Here is an 18,462-nt window from a genome sequence, read left to right as displayed (position 1 = left end):
TAAAACAAAAATTTGACACTAAGTTACCATTATAGTCACAAAATCACAAACCAAATGTGATACATTTAAGTCATTATGCTTTTGAGTTATCTCACTGACATGCTTCCGTAAGAACAGCCAGCAGATGGCCAATCTCTTGTTGGATTTCATTCAAAATTTGAGAGATATCTACACTGTATACTCTAAATTTATATACCGAATTTTATCTATCCAGCTCTTTTCATTTTGTAGTTATCGTGTTCACTTATGTTCGAACAGCCAGACAGACAAATTTCTTCTAAACGGATTTTGCTCAAAATTTAATAGAAATCTACATATTTGATGTAAGAATCATATACAATATTTCATCCGTCCAGCTCAATTTTATATATATATATTCACAGACAGTTTAGTTTAGTTTAGTTATATTCACGTCCCGTTTAAAGCAATACTAGGGCTATTTTGGGACGGACCTCGTAATTTTGAACCTCGGTCAGATGACGAGGACGACACCTGAGCTGGCACCCCCCTCTCCCCACCATGCCACACCAGCGGGATTTTACAGACAGATATAATACCAAAAAGGTGTTTTTCGAACTCAGGAAAGTCTAAAACGTGGAGGTTTGTTAAAATCTCGAGTTCGAATTTCTTTGACAAATACAATATTTTCTCTATACTTTGTATATTACGATGTAAGAATTATTCTTTGAGTTTATGTTTGTCGACTTGCATGTGTACATAACTATATTTAAGTGGACACTTGGTGTTTATAGATATTGTAATAAATAAATGTAATAAAGAAGATATCAATGATTTCCTTTAAATTGTTTTTTTATATATATTTCAGTAATTTTTTGAAAATGTAATGTTTTATATATTTATTTGTTTATTATGAATTCTCGTCATCCACATAACTATATTTAAGCGGACACTCGGTGTTTACAGATATTGTAATAAATAAATGTAATAAAGAAGATATCAATGATTTCCTTTAAATTGTTTTTTTATATATATTTCAGTAATTTTATGAAAATGTAATGTTTTATATATTTATTTGTTTATTATGAATTCTCGTCATCCACATAACTATATTTAAGCGGACACTCGGTGTTTATAGATATTGTAATAAATAAATGTAATAAAGAAGATATCAATGATTTCCTTTAAATTGTTTTTTTATATATATTTCAGTAATTTTATGAAAATGTAATGTTTTATATATTTATTTGTTTATTATGAATTCTCGTCATCCACATAACTATATTTAAGCGGACACTCGGTGTTTATAGATATTGTAATAAATAAATGTGATAAAGAAGATATCAATGATTTCCTTTAAATTGTTTTTTTATATATATTTCAGTAATTTTATGAAAATGTAATGTTTTATATATTTATTTGTTTATTATGAATTCTCGTCATCCACATAACTATATTTAAGCGGACACTCGGTGTTTATAGATATTGTAATAAATAAATGTAATAAAGAAGATATCAATGATTTCCTTTAAATTGTTTTTTTATATATATTTCAGTAATTTTTTGAAAATGTAATGTTTTATATATTTATTTGTTTATTATGAATTCTCGTCATCCACATAACTATATTTAAGCGGACACTCGGTGTTTATAGATATTGTAATAAATAAATGTAATAAAGAAGATATCAATGATTTCCTTTAAATTGTTTTTTTATATATATTTCAGTAATTTTATGAAAATGTAATGTTTTATATATTTATTTGTTTATTATGAATTCTCGTCATCCACATAACTATATTTAAGCGGACACTCGGTGTTTATAGATATTGTAATAAATAAATGTAATAAAGAAGATATCAATGATTTCCTTTAAATTGTTTTTTTATATATATTTCAGTAATTTTATGAAAATGTAATGTTTTATATATTTATTTGTTTATTATGAATTCTCGTCATCCACATAACTATATTTAAGCGGACACTCGGTGTTTATAGATATTGTAATAAATAAATGTAATAAAGAAGATATCAATGATTTCCTTTAAATTGTTTTTTATATATGTTTCAGTAATTTTATGAAAATGTAATGTTTTATATATTTATTTGTTTATTATGAATTCTCGTCATCCACATAACTATATTTAAGCGGACACTCGGTGTTTATAGATATTGTAATAAATAAATGTAATAAAGAAGATATCAATGATTTCCTTTAAATTGTTTTTTTATATATATTTCAGTAATTTTATGAAAATGTAATGTTTTATATATTTATTTGTTTATTATGAATTCTCGTCATCCACATAACTATATTTAAGCGGACACTCGGTGTTTATAGATATTGTAATAAATAAATGTAATAAAGAAGATATCAATGATTTCCTTTAAATTGTTTTTTTATATATATTTCAGTAATTTTATGAAAATGTAATGTTTTATATATTTATTTGTTTACTATGAATTCTCGTCATCCACATAACTATATTTAAGCGGACACTCGGTGTTTATAGATATTGTAATAAATAAATGTAATAAAGAAGATATCAATGATTTCCTTTAAATTGTTTTTTTATATATATTTCAGTAATTTTATGAAAATGTAATGTTTTATATATTTATTTGTTTATTATGAATTCTCGTCATCCACATAACTATATTTAAGCGGACACTCGGTGTTTATAGATATTGTAATAAATAAATGTAATAAAGAAAATATCAATGATTTCCTTTAAATTGTTTTTTTATATATATTTCAGTAATTTTATGAAAATGTAATGTTTTATATATTTATTTGTTTACTATGAATTCTCGTCATCCACATAACTATATTTAAGCGGACACTCGGCGTTTATAGATATTGTAATAAATAAATGTAATAAAGAAGATATCAATGATTTCCTTTAAATTGTTTTTTTATATATATTTCAGTAATTTTATGAAAATGTAATGTTTTATACTTTTATTTGTTTACTATGAATTCTCGTCATCCACATAACTATATTTAAGCGGACACTCGGTGTTTATAGATATTGTAATAAATAAATGTAATAAAGAAGATATCAATGATTTCCTTTAAATTGTTTTTTTATATATATTTCAGTAATTTTATGAAAATGTAATGTTTTATATATTTATTTGTATATTATGAATTCTCGTCATCCACATAACTATATTTAAGCGGAAACTCGGTGTTTATAGATATTGTAATAAATAAATGTAATAAAGAAGATATCAATGATTTCCTTTAAATTGTTTTTTTATATATATTTCAGTAATTTTATGAAAATGTAATGTTTTATATATTTATTTGTTTACTATGAATTCTCGTCATCCACATAACTATATTTAAGCGGTAACTCGGTGTTTATAGATATTGTAATAAATAAATGTAATAAAGAAGATATCAATGATTTCCTTTAAATTGTTTTTTTTATATATATTTCAGTAATTTTATGAAAATGTAATGTTTTATATATTTATTTGTTTACTATGAATTCTCGTCATCCACATAACTATTTTTAAGCGGACACTCGGTGTTTATAGATATTGTAATAAATAAATGTGATAAAGAAGATATCAATGATTTCCTTTAAATTGTTTTTTTATATATATTTCAGTAATTTTATGAAAATGTAATGTTTTATATATTTTTTTGTTTACTATGAATTCTCGTCATCCACATAACTATATTTAAGCGGACACTCGGTGTTTATAGATATTGTAATAAATAAATGTGATAAAGAAGATATCAATGATTTCCTTTAAATTGTTTTTTTATATATATTTCAGTAATTTTATGAAAATGTAATTTTTTATATATTTATTTGTTTATTATGAATTCTCGTCATCCACATAACTATATTTAAGCAGACACTCGGTGTTTATAGATATTGTAATAAATAAATGTAATAAAGAAGATATCAATGATTTCCTTTAAATGGTTTTTTTATATATATTTCAGTAATTTTATGAAAATGTAATGTTTTATATATTTATTTGTTTATTATGAATTCTCGTCATCCACATAACTATATTTAAGCGGACACTCGGTGTTTATAGATATTGTAATAAATAAATGTAATAAAGAAGATATCAATGATTTCCTTTAAATTGATTTTTTATATATATTTCAGTAATTTTATGAAAATGTAATGTTTTATATATTTATTTGTTTACTATGATTTCTCGTCATCCACATAACTATATTTAAGCGGACACTCGGTGTTTATAGATATTGTAATAAATAAATGTGATAAAGAAGATATCAATGATTTCCTTTAAATTGTTTTTTTATATATATTTCAGTAATTTTATGAAAATGTAATGTTTTATATATTTATTTGTTTATTATGAATTCTCGTCATCCACATAACTATATTTAAGCCGACACTCGGTGTTTATAGATATTGTAATAAATAAATGTAATAAAGAAAATATCAATGATTTCCTTTAAATTGTTTTTTTATATATATTTCAGTAATTTTATGAAAATGTAATGTTTTATATATTTATTTGTTTATCATGAATTCTCGTCATCCACATAACTATATTTAAGCGGACACTCGGTGTTTATAGATATTGTAATAAATAAATGTAATAAAGAAGATATCAATAATTTCCTTTAAATTGTTTTTTTATATATATTTCAGTAATTTTATGAAAATGTAATGTTTTATATATTTATTTGTTTACTATGAATTCTCGTCATCCACATAACTATATTTAAGCGGACACTCGGTGTTTATAGATATTGTAATAAATAAATGTAATAAAGAAGATATCAATGATTTCCTTTAAATTGTTTTTTTATATATATTTCAGTAATTTTATGAAAATGTAATGTTTTATATATTTATTTGTTTATTATGAATTCTCGTCATCCACATAACTATATTTAAGCGGACACTCGGTGTTTATAGATATTGTAATAAATAAATGTAATAAAGAAAATATCAATGATTTCCTTTAAATTGTTTTTTTATATATATTTCAGTAATTTTATGAAAATGTAATGTTTTATATATTTATTTGTTTACTATGAATTCTCGTCATCCACATAACTATATTTAAGCGGACACTCGGTGTTTATAGATATTGTAATAAATAAATGTAATAAAGAAGATATCAATGATTTCCTTTAAATTGTTTTTTTATATATATTTCAGTAATTTTATGAAAATGTAATGTTTTATATATTTATTTGTTTACTATGAATTCTCGTCATCCACATAACTATATTTAAGCGGACACTCGGTGTTTATAGATATTGTAATAAATAAATGTGATAAAGAAGATATCAATGATTTCCTTTAAATTGTTTTTTTATATATATTTCAGTAATTTTATGAAAATGTAATGTTTTATATATTTATTTGTTTACTATGAATTCTCGTCATCCACATAACTATATTTAAGCGGACACTCGGTGTTTATAGATATTGTAATAAATAAATGTGATAAAGAAGATATCAATGATTTCCTTTAAATTGTTTTTTTATATATATTTCAGTAATTTTATGAAAATGTAATGTTTTATATATTTATTTTTTTATTATGAATTCTCGTCATCCACATAACTATATTTAAGCGGACACTCGGTGTTTATAGATATTGTAATAAATAAATGTAATAAAGAAGATATCATTGATTTCCTTTAAATTGTTTTTTTATATATATTTCAGTAATTTTATGAAAATGTAATGTTTTATATATTTATTTGTTTACTATGAATTCTCGTCATCCACATAACTATATTTAAGCGGACACTCGGTGTTTATAGATATTGTAATAAATAAATGTAATAAAGAAGATATCAATGATTTCCTTTAAATTGTTTTTTTATATATATTTCAGTAATTTTATGAAAATGTAATGTTTTATATATTTATTTGTATATTATGAATTCTCGTCATCCACATAACTATATTTAAGCGGAAACTCGGTGTTTATAGATATTGTAATAAATAAATGTAATAAAGAAGATATCAATGATTTCCTTTAAATTGTTTTTTTATATATATTTCAGTAATTTTATGAAAATGTAATGTTTTATATATTTATTTGTTTACTATGAATTCTCGTCATCCACATAACTATATTTAAGCGGTAACTCGGTGTTTATAGATATTGTAATATATAAATGTAATAAAGAAGATATCAATGATTTCCTTTAAATTGTTTTTTTATATATATTTCAGTAATTTTATGAAAATGTAATGTTTTATATATTTATTTGTTTACTATGAATTCTCGTCATCCACATAAATATTTTTAAGCGGACACTCGGTGTTTATAGATATTCTAATAAATAAATGTGATAAAGAAGATATCAATGATTTCCTTTAAATTGTTTTTTTATATATATTTCAGTAATTTTATGAAAATGTAATGTTTTATATATTTTTTTGTTTACTATGAATTCTCGTCATCCACATAACTATATTTAAGCGGACACTCGGTGTTTATAGATATTGTAATAAATAAATGTGATAAAGAAGATATCAATGATTTCCTTTAAATTGTTTTTTTATATATATTTCAGTAATTTTATGAAAATGTAATTTTTTATATATTTATTTGTTTATTATGAATTCTCGTCATCCACATAACTATATTTAAGCGGACACTCGGTGTTTATAGATATTGTAATAAATAAATGTAATAAAGAAGATATCAATGATTTCCTTTAAATTGTTTTTTTATATATATTTCAGTAATTTTATGAAAATGTAATGTTTTATATATTTATTTGTTTATTATGAATTCTCGTCATCCACATAACTATATTTAAGCGGACACTCGGTGTTTATAGATATTGTAATAAATAAATGTAATAAAGAAGATATCAATGATTTCCTTTAAATTGATTTTTTATATATATTTCAGTAATTTTATGAAAATGTAATGTTTTATATATTTATTTGTTTACTATGATTTCTCGTCATCCACATAACTATATTTAAGCGGACACTCGGTGTTTATAGATATTGTAATAAATAAATGTGATAAAGAAGATATCAATGATTTCCTTTAAATTGTTTTTTTATATATATTTCAGTAATTTTATGAAAATGTAATGTTTTATATATTTATTTGTTTATTATGAATTCTCGTCATCCACATAACTATATTTAAGCCGACACTCGGTGTTTATAGATATTGTAATAAATAAATGTAATAAAGAAAATATCAATGATTTCCTTTAAATTGTTTTTTTATATATATTTCAGTAATTTTATGAAAATGTAATGTTTTATATATTTATTTGTTTATTATGAATTCTCGTCATCCACATAACTATATTTAAGCGGACACTCGGTGTTTATAGATATTGTAATAAATAAATGTAATAAAGAAGATATCAATAATTTCCTTTAAATTGTTTTTTTATATATATTTCAGTAATTTTATGAAAATGTAATGTTTTATATATTTATTTGTTTACTATGCATTCTCGTCATCCACATAACTATATTTAAGCGGACACTCGGTGTTTATAGATATTGTAATAAATAAATGTAATAAAGAAGATATCAATGATTTCCTTTAAATTGTTTTTTTATATATATTTCAGTAATTTTATGAAAATGTAATGTTTTATATATTTATTTGTTTATTATGAATTCTCGTCATCCACATAACTATATTTAAGCGGACACTCGGTGTTTATAGATATTGTAATAAATAAATGTAATAAAGAAGATATCAATGATTTCCTTTAAATTATTTTTTTATATATATTTCAGTAATTTTATGAAAATGTAATGTTTTATATATTTATTTGTTTATTATGAATTCTCGTCATCCACATAACTATATTTAAGCGGACACTCGGTGTTTATAGATATTGTAATAAATAAATGTAATAAAGAAGATATCAATGATTTCCTTTAAATTGTTTTTTTATATATATTTCAGTAATTTTATGAAAATGTAATGTTTTATATATTTATTTGTTTATTATGAATTCTCGTCATCCACATAACTATATTTAAGCGGACACTCGGTGTTTATAGATATTGTAATAAATAAATGTAATAAAGAAGATATCAATGATTTCCTTTAAATTGTTTTTTTATATATATTTCAGTAATTTTATGAAAATGTAATGTTTTATATATTTATTTGTTTATTATGAATTCTCGTCATCCACATAACTATATTTAAGCGGACACTCGGTGTTTATAGATATTGTAATAAATAAATGTAATAAAGAAGATATCAATGATTTCCTTTAAATTGTTTTTTTTATATATATTTCAGTAATTTTATGAAAATGTAATGTTTTATATATTTATTTGTTTATTATGAATTCTCGTCATCCACATAACTATATTTAAGCCGACACTCGGTGTTTATAGATATTGTAATAAATAAATGTAATAAAGAAAATATCAATGATTTCCTTTAAATTGTTTTTTTATATATATTTCAGTAATTTTATGAAAATGTAATGTTTTATATATTTATTTGTTTATTATGAATTCTCGTCATCCACATAACTATATTTAAGCGGACACTCGGTGTTTATAGATATTGTAATAAATAAATGTAATAAAAAAGATATCAATGATTTCCTTTAAATTGTTTTTTTATATATATTTCAGTAATTTTATGAAAATGTAATGTTTTATATATTTATTTGTTTATTATGAATTCTCGTCATCCACATAACTATATTTAAGCGGACACTCGGTGTTTATAGATATTGTAATAAATAAATGTAATAAAGAAGATATCAATGATTACCTTTAAATTTTTTTTTATATATATTTCAGTAATTTTATGAAAATGTAATGTTTTATATATTTATTTGTTTATTATGAATTCTCGTCATCCACATAACTATATTTAAGCGGACACTCGGTGTTTATAGATATTGTAATAAATAAATGTAATAAAGAAGATATCAATGATTTCCTTTAAATTGTTTTTTATATATATTTCAGTAATTTTATGAAAATGTAATGTTTTATATATTTATTTGTTTATTATGAATTCTCGTCATCCACTTAACTATATTTAAGCGGACACTCGGTGTTTATAGATATTGTAATAAATAAATGTAATAAACAAGATATCAATGATTTCCTTTAAATTGTTTTTTTATATATATTTCAGTAATTTTATGAAAATGTAATGTTTTATATATTTATTTGTTTATTATGAATTCTCGTCATCCACATAACTATATTTAAGCGGACACTCGGTGTTTATAGATATTGTAATAAATAAATGTAATAAAGAAAATATCAATGATTTCCTTTAAATTGTTTTTTTATATATATTTCAGTAATTTTATGAAAATGTAATGTTTTATATATTTATTTGTTTATTATGAATTCTCGTCATCCACATAACTATATTTAAGCGGACACTCGGTGTTTATAGATATTGTAATAAATAAATGTAATAAAGAAGATATCAATAATTTCCTTTAAATTGTTTTTTTATATATTTCAGTAATTTTATGAAAATGTAATGTTTTATATATTTATTTGTTTATTATGAATTCTCGTCATCCACATAACTATATTTAAGCGGACACTCGGTGTTTATAGATATTGTAATAAATAAATGTAATAAATATGATATCAATGATTTCCTTTAAATTGTTTTTTTATATATATTTCAGTAATTTTATGAAAATGTAATGTTTTATATATTTATTTGTTTATTATGAATTCTCGTCATCCACATAACTATATTTAAGCGGACACTCGGTGTTTATAGATATTGTAATAAATAAATGTAATAAAGAAGATATCAATGATTTCCTTTAAATTGTTTTTTTTATATATATTTCAGTAATTTTATGAAAATGTAATGTTTTATATATTTATTTGTTTATTATGAATTCTCGTCATCCACATAACTATATTTAAGCGGACACTCGGTGTTTATAGATATTGTAATAAATAAATGTAATAAAGAAGATATCAATGATTTCCTTTAAATTGTTTTTTTATATATATTTCAGTAATTTTATGAAAATGTAATGTTTTATATATTTATTTGTTTATTATGAATTCTCGTCATCCACATAACTATATTTAAGCGGACACTCGGTGTTTATAGATATTGTAATAAATAAATGTAATAAAGAAGATATCAATGATTTCCTTTAAATTGTTTTTTTATATATATTTCAGTAATTTTATGAAAATGTAATGTTTTATATATTTATTTGTTTATTATGAATTCTCGTCATCCACATAACTATATTTAAACGGACACTCGGTGTTTATAGATATTGTAATAAATAAATGTAATAAAGAAGATATCAATGATTTCCTTTAAATTGTTTTTTTATATATATTTCAGTAATTTTATGAAAATGTAATGTTTTATATATTTATTTGTTAAATTATGAATTCTCGTCATCCACTTAAGTATATTTAAGCGGACACTCGGTGTTTATAGATATTGTAATAAATAAATGTAATAAATAAGATATCAATGATTTCCTTTAAATTGTTTTTTTATATATATTTCAGTAATTTTATGAAAATGTAATGTTTTATATATTTATTTGTTTATTATGAATTCTCGTCATCCACATAACTATATTTAAGCGGACACTCGGTGTTTATAGATATTGTAATAAATAAATGTAATAAAGAAGATATCAATGATTTCCTTTAAATTGTTTTTTTTATATATATTTCAGTAATTTTATGAAAATGTAATGTTTTATATATTTATTTGTTTATTATGAATTCTCGTCATCCACATAACTATATTTAAGCGGACACTCGGTGTTTATAGATATTGTAATAAATAAATGTAATAAAGAAGATATCAATGATTTCCTTTAAATTGTTTTTTTATATATATTTCAGTAATTTTATGAAAATGTAATGTTTTATATATTTATTTGTTTATCATGAATTCTCGTCATCCACATAACTATATTTAAGCGGACACTCGGTGTTTATAGATATTGTAATAAATAAATGTAATAAAGAAGATATCAATGATTTCCTTTAAATTGTTTTTTTATATATATTTCAGTAATTTTATGAAAATGTAATGTTTTATATATTTATTTGTTTATTATGAATTCTCGTCATCCACATAACTATATTTAAGCGGACACTCGGTGTTTATAGATATTGTAATAAATAAATGTAATAAAGAAGATATCAATGATTTCCTTTAAATTGTTTTTTTATATATATTTCAGTAATTTTATGAAAATGTAATGTTTTATATATTTATTTGTTTATTATGAATTTTCGTCATCCACATAACTATATTTAAGCGGACACTCGGTGTTTATAGATATTGTAATAAATAAATGTAATAAAGAAGATATCAATGATTTCCTTTAAATTGTTTTTTTATATATATTTCAGTAATTTTATGAAAATGTAATGTTTTATATATTTATTTGTTTATTATGAATTCTCGTCATCCACATAACTATATTTAAGCGGACACTCGGTGTTTATAGATATTGTAATAAATAAATGTAATAAAGAAGATATCAATGATTTCCTTTAAATTGTTTTTTTATATATATTTCAGTAATTTTATGAAAATGTAATGTTTTATATATTTATTTGTTTATTATGAATTCTCGTCATCCACATAACTATATTTAAGCGGACACTCGGTGTTTATAGATATTGTAATAAATAAATGTAATAAAGAAGATATCAATGATTTCCTTTAAATTGTTTTTTATATATATTTCAGTAATTTTATGAAAATGTAATGTTTTATATATTTATTTGTTTATTATGAATTCTCGTCATCCACATAACTATATTTAAGCGGACACTCGGTGTTTATAGATATTGTAATAAATAAATGTAATAAAGAAGATATCAATGATTTCCTTTAAATTGTTTTTTTATATATATTTCAGTAATTTTATGAAAATGTAATGTTTTATATATTTATTTGTTTATTATGAATTCTCGTCATCCACATAACTATATTTAAGCGGACACTCGGTGTTTATAGATATTGTAATAAATAAATGTAATAAAGAAGATATCAATGATTTCCTTTAAATTGTTTTTTTATATATATTTCAGTAATTTTATGAAAATGTAATGTTTTATATATTTATTTGTTTATTATGAATTCTCGTCATCCACATAACTATATTTAAGCGGACACTCGGTGTTTATAGATATTGTAATAAATAAATGTAATAAAGAAGATATCAATGATTTCCTTTAAATTGTTTTTTTATATATATTTCAGTAATTTTATGAAAATGTAATGTTTTATATATTTATTTGTTTATCATGAATTCTCGTCATCCACATAACTATATTTAAGCGGACACTCGGTGTTTATAGATATTGTAATAAATAAATGTAATAAAGAAGATATCAATGATTTCCTTTAAATTGTTTTTTTATATATATTTCAGTAATTTTATGAAAATGTAATGTTTTATATATTTATTTGTTTATTATGAATTCTCGTCATCCACATAACTATATTTAAGCGGACACTCGGTGTTTATAGATATTGTAATAAATAAATGTAATAAAGAAGATATCAATGATTTCCTTTAAATTGTTTTTTTATATATATTTCAGTAATTTTATGAAAATGTAATGTTTTATATATTTATTTGTTTATTATGAATTCTCGTCATCCACATAACTATATTTAAGCGGACACTCGGTGTTTATAGATATTGTAATAAATAAATGTAATAAAGAAGATATCAATGATTTCCTTTAAATTGTTTTTTTATATATATTTCAGTAATTTTATGAAAATGTAATGTTTTATATATTTATTTGTTTATTATGAATTCTCGTCATCCACATAACTATATTTAAGCGGACACTCGGTGTTTATAAATATTGTAATAAAGAATATCGAAGCCTGGTTTGATGAAGAATTAATGGTGGATAATGTTCCTAGGATTTTATATTTTTTGCACGTCTATTCATTTGGCGCTTAGACTGTGACATTTCTTAATCGACTTACCTGCACGTCCCCCATCCCTCTAATCTTCTTGTTCAAAATCTCTAATTGTTTTTGTGGTCGAAACATAAATAAAAATCTCAAATTAATACCAAAAAAAAAAAATCTTTTTGAGGCTGGTTTTATTCAGTGTAGAAGTTCCTAGTACGATGTGAAACAACTAAAGAGTAATGGGAAATTTCAAATTCCTGTTTTTTCCTTCTGAATTTGAAGCTGTGGTTTAGTCGAAATGAAATAAAAATTACTTATTAAGGAAACACAAACAGTCTTTAAAATCTACCGAAATAAATTAAAAATCGCTTTTTGTTTAAGAAATTGATATTGTTTTGAGGTTTGGCTAAATTTCAGGAAGAGGATAATTCTATCTATAAATTCATTCATGGAAAACGGAAGAATGGTGTGACAGATTTCTTAAACACCTACGAATTTCCTAAGAAGGATTCAAAAGCAAGTGAATTAAAAGACTTTATTTCACTGGTTGCTAAATAAATGTTTTAAAGAATACGTATTCTAAAAATGATAAAATATTTGGGTTAATATTTTCAATTATAATTGGATAGGTTCCTGTTTACCCTTATTGTATTCCCTTATTTATTAGGATATTTATAAAAATCGAATATCTGTTTCAATATTTTTGTGTATAAACATGGATATCTGCCAATTTGATAGCATAATAAATAAATAAAAACAAGTGCATATTCACAAAATTAATAACCAATATTAACTTAAAATAAATCATTAACATGTTTGAAATGTTCTGAAATACGAAATGAAATTGAACATCTTATTCAAAGAGAACTTCATAATGTCCGCTACATAGGATAACAAAATGCTTAAATTCACTACTGTGTAAAAATTTTCAGTGAAGTAATTTTTTCAATTAATATTTTCTCGAACAAAAATCAGCTTTCGCTCTCACCGTAAAATTTGGAAGGTATTTCTATTATTTATATTTCTTGCATGACGAAATGAAAATATTTTGCGATAAAATAAAGCATATGTATTCTTAAAGCATTGATAACATTCATATTCCCTTCTTTGATTTTAACTTGGTGAATGTACTAAGATAGGAAATTCCTACTTTTATTATACTTTGTAGTACTCAGAAATTTGAATAGAGGGCAGCACGACTCAGAGAACAATGTATAGAAGTCAATGTTCTCACAAATTGCGTCAGAATTTTCCTCCCAACACTCCATTTTGGGAGAATAAATAATCAACCATCATTTACGAATCACTATTAGACTTGTATGCTCCCTCTAACAAGAAGACTAGATTGTTGGCTAATAATAGTGATAATTTATTACATTTTTATATTTCTTTTGTTCCATTAATGCAGTGTTTATAACCTTTTACTGTTGTTTTCCAATTTCACCATACAATAGAGAAGTATGAAATAACTATTGAAATTGACTTAAAAGAATATTCTTCTCTATGAATAAAATTTATTATAAAGATATACTTTCTCTCCAAATAAATAAGTTAATGCACCTGAAAAAAGCAGAAAAAAGCATTAGGAAGCTGTTAGACATTAAATAAAAATATTAAATAATATGAAACACGCTCTGACATTATTACCTATGCAATTGAAAACAGCAACTCTAAATCACTTTATTGAATAGAGAAGTAAGAATTAGTGAATAGAAGTAAATTCAAAACGCCACCAAAGAGACAAATTTATTTACCATATTATAAGATAGCTACTACAAAAAGGAGACATTATTTGAAGCTTTGCAACAATTTATTGAGCATTGCCTGTTGTCATATCGTACATAATGTCAAGAATTATCCGATAAAGTGGACCTTGACTGGAGATTGCTATATTTTTTTTGTTCGCCAACCCTCTACCTCACAAAAATTATCCTTTTTTTCAAAATTATTTTGACGTACTTTGATGATTTGGGTAGAAAGAACTGAATATTAAAATGCTCCAAATATGGGCCTGTAGCCAGTGTCGGATTATTAAACAGTCAAAATGCCAAGAGATATTAAAGGGGACCCGAAATTTTGATGGATTTTTTCTCGATAATTTTTGATTATATTGATTTTATGATTTCATTTAAATTGCAGAAAATGTCGTAAAAATGGACTCGAATTCATTCACGTCAAGTCAGTTATCGATTAAATGCTAAAATAATATTCTGATATTCTTAACTTTTCACAAGTTTTATGATATGTTTTTTAAAAACTTTAAAAAAAAATATTGCTTTGTATATTCATTAAAGTTGTCATTTTTTTTATATTTAAGTAGTATTTAGACTGTGTTCAAAAAATATGTTTGTCCTGTTTTGTTTGAAATTCTTTGAAATTTTAATCTAAAATTTTTTATACGGTAAATGCTAAGACCAACTCTCTGGAGAGAGCCTGTTAGTCACATGTTTTATCAGGCTATCAAAAAAATTTATTTAGATATAAAACTGTTTACACCGATATTTAAAATATCTGGTGCAGGGAATTAGAGTTGGAAAAGAGGCCCCTAAGACTTGCATTTCTAAGGGCCACCTCGTAGGACTGAAATCGGGCAGTTTTTGTTGCTTTTACAATAAGGTCTTCGATGTGAATAGGTTTTGTTTGTCAAAATGGACTATTATTGTTTGTTTTTTCTTCGCCTCTTTTCTCTGTTTTGCTATTTTAACTGTGTAAAATTGCCCAATATGCAGTTGCATCCTATGGTTCATTATAAATATTCTATTTCATTAAGATGATGCAGTTAAAATTAATTAATTTTATAACTAAGAATTATTTTTCACTCAATTTGAGAATCTCTCATACCTGTGGATCAGAAATAAACTGCTCATCTTTTCAATTGATAGAAACTATTGCAGTATATTTATGAACTCTATAAACAAATTATCTATAAAATAATGTCATGCCTTTCAATTTCTATTACCAAAACATATCTTAATTATGATACATAATAGTAGTAAAACTGAATAAAAAATAATCGTATAGTGCAAAAATAAACCATAAGAATTGATGTAAGACTTTTTAAATGGTTGTTTTATTGCTGTTAATAAACAATTACATGTTTATGTAAAGTATTTTGTTTTTCATATAGAAAAATTGATAGACTTCATTCACAAAGTTGATATTCTTTTAACAGTTTCCTCAAAATTATATTTCTTTTTAAATCAACATTTTTCATTTATTTAACGGCGATTGATATAAGATTAAAGATTTTTTTTACTTACTTCCGAATTTAAGTTTTTAAAAACCAATTTTAAACATGTGTTTTCGATGATAAAGTACTATTTTAAAATTTTCAGAAAGCAACAATCACTTAATCGACAAATTTACATATCATTCAAATTAAATGAATTCAAAAAGTGGTTTGGTAATGTAGAAAATTTATTAAAAAATGCCATATTATTTACAATGACAACAAAAACTCATCTAAACTTAAATAACGTGTAGAGATCTTGATTTCTGCAAACCAAAAGAGAGGTGTAGGAGGAAAGGCAGAAATGCAAGCTGTCCTACAAACCTAGATTTCTGTTTCCTATTCAAAAAATCACTTTCAATCCCGAAAAAAATTTCTTCTGGGAGTTTGAGGACCAAGGTTCTACGAGTTCTTTTTCTAATTAGAGTCCAGGGAATCATGGGGGGACGACAAGGAAGGGGGGAGGAGAGTTCTTGATGAGTCGTGGAGAGCTAAAGCACTCCCATGGGTTCGTATTTCGTCTAGCCAGACTACGACATAAAAAACTGAAAAGAATTCTTTTCAGAGAAACTTTTCTTTCATTTTCCGGAAAAGATTGAGAAACGATATAAAGGCAGTCCCTGTTTCCAACATTCCTGAGGAAGGGAGGGGGGCTTAATCGATGAGTCAGCGTCTTTTATATACAAGACTGTGTTCTGTAAACGTCTTCGACGAACACGTGTTTGGACAATAATATTACAAACAAAAGCATACAATTATATTATGGATTTATTGGTTAAATAACTTAATAACTTCAGTAATTATATCAACTAAATAATATATATTATAGATAGATATATTATACCAAATCTCCCTCCTTCTCTCTCTCTCTCTATATATATATATATAAATATATATTGAGAGACAGACTGAGGAAGGTTTGGTATAATATATCTTAGACAGAGAGAACAGAGTGATATAGTTTTGAAAATTTTTATTTTAAAAGCTGAATTGAAGAGAACTAAAATTATAATGCATGGCTTTGATTGTTTCTTCAATGATGTTGTATTTGGAAAAGCTTATTCAATTTTCGAAACTAGCCAGTAATTATGGATTTAAATCTATATGGACCAAAATATTCTGTATCTGAATTCAATTAATTAAATTTTAAATTCAAAACTGTAAACTTTTGCATCCTACGATGCGCAAAATTTATTATTCCAGACTTGCAGAATGTATAAATAGAAGCAAGCAATTTAGCTCTAAAAACTATTACACATTAATGTTAATAGGTACACAATCCATACATTGCATGATGCATGATAAAAAATTCTTTCTAAGTGCTCTACATATTGACCTTTGAGTTACCGAATTTGGGAGTATTTTATTTTTGTCAGTAAATACACACCGTGAATGATCTGTTTTGTCAAATCTTAATTGGAATGCTAATCGGTTTTTGCTTTTGATTTTATAGGAGACCGCGTTGAGACAATATTGAAACTAATTTTTTGTGCATTTTATTTTTGCTCTAACGATGAGTCAATTTGAACAAGCAATATTAGTTCTAACGAATAAAGTCAAAGCATTATTACGTTACGAAATTTTAGTTATACTGCTCTAATCTTAAAATTTTTCTTTCAATACAAACTTCAGTGCAAACGATTGTCTCATGTTTTGTTTATAAATGTGTATACTTTGAGAATTTCAGTCTATTTGTGACAATATTAACAATTAAAATGATTGAGGAAATCATTTAAGTCGATATTCATTCATTGCGTGAAAAAAAATGATTTAGTACAACATAAAAATTATCAATTTTTTTAAACCAAAAAAGTATGTTGAAAATAAGCCATTTAAGAAGCCTTCATTTAAATGACTGTAATAATATTCAGTTAAACACTGAAACAAAGAATTTTCTGTTCTTTCTTGAAGTTCATTTTACCCTGGGAATAGAAAAAAAAAAACAGTAATGTATTTAAATAAAACGCTATAAGCTCATAAAATGAAAAATAGAGCAATACGAATCGTTGCCCTCCAATGAATAAGAAATGAAACAGTAGCAAATGAAAAGTTTCAATATTTTCTTTTCTTTAGGGCATGGGAGACATTAAAATGGTATTATTATTGGCATTATATTATAGGGGTATTAATATAGGTTCTTTCAACTTCTTACTATTTTTTGTATAATAATAATATTGTTTAAACGCATAAAATAATAGAAGATAATTTCATAATACTCAAGACCGGAATTAATCTTGGTGCTTTCTTTTTTTCATAAACTCAGAACTTCTCTATTATAAATAAGAGTCGTATCGGCGCCAAAATGTACAGAAAACGGGCAGACACGGCAAGTTAATTCGTTATAAGAGAGTTCACATTATGTTATCAGTGACCTTTCGGTAACA

Source organism: Argiope bruennichi, chromosome 8, assembly GCF_947563725.1.
Source record: "Argiope bruennichi chromosome 8, qqArgBrue1.1, whole genome shotgun sequence".
NCBI classification, from domain to species: domain Eukaryota; kingdom Metazoa; phylum Arthropoda; class Arachnida; order Araneae; family Araneidae; genus Argiope; species Argiope bruennichi.
Note: the sequence above shows the minus strand (reverse complement) of the source record.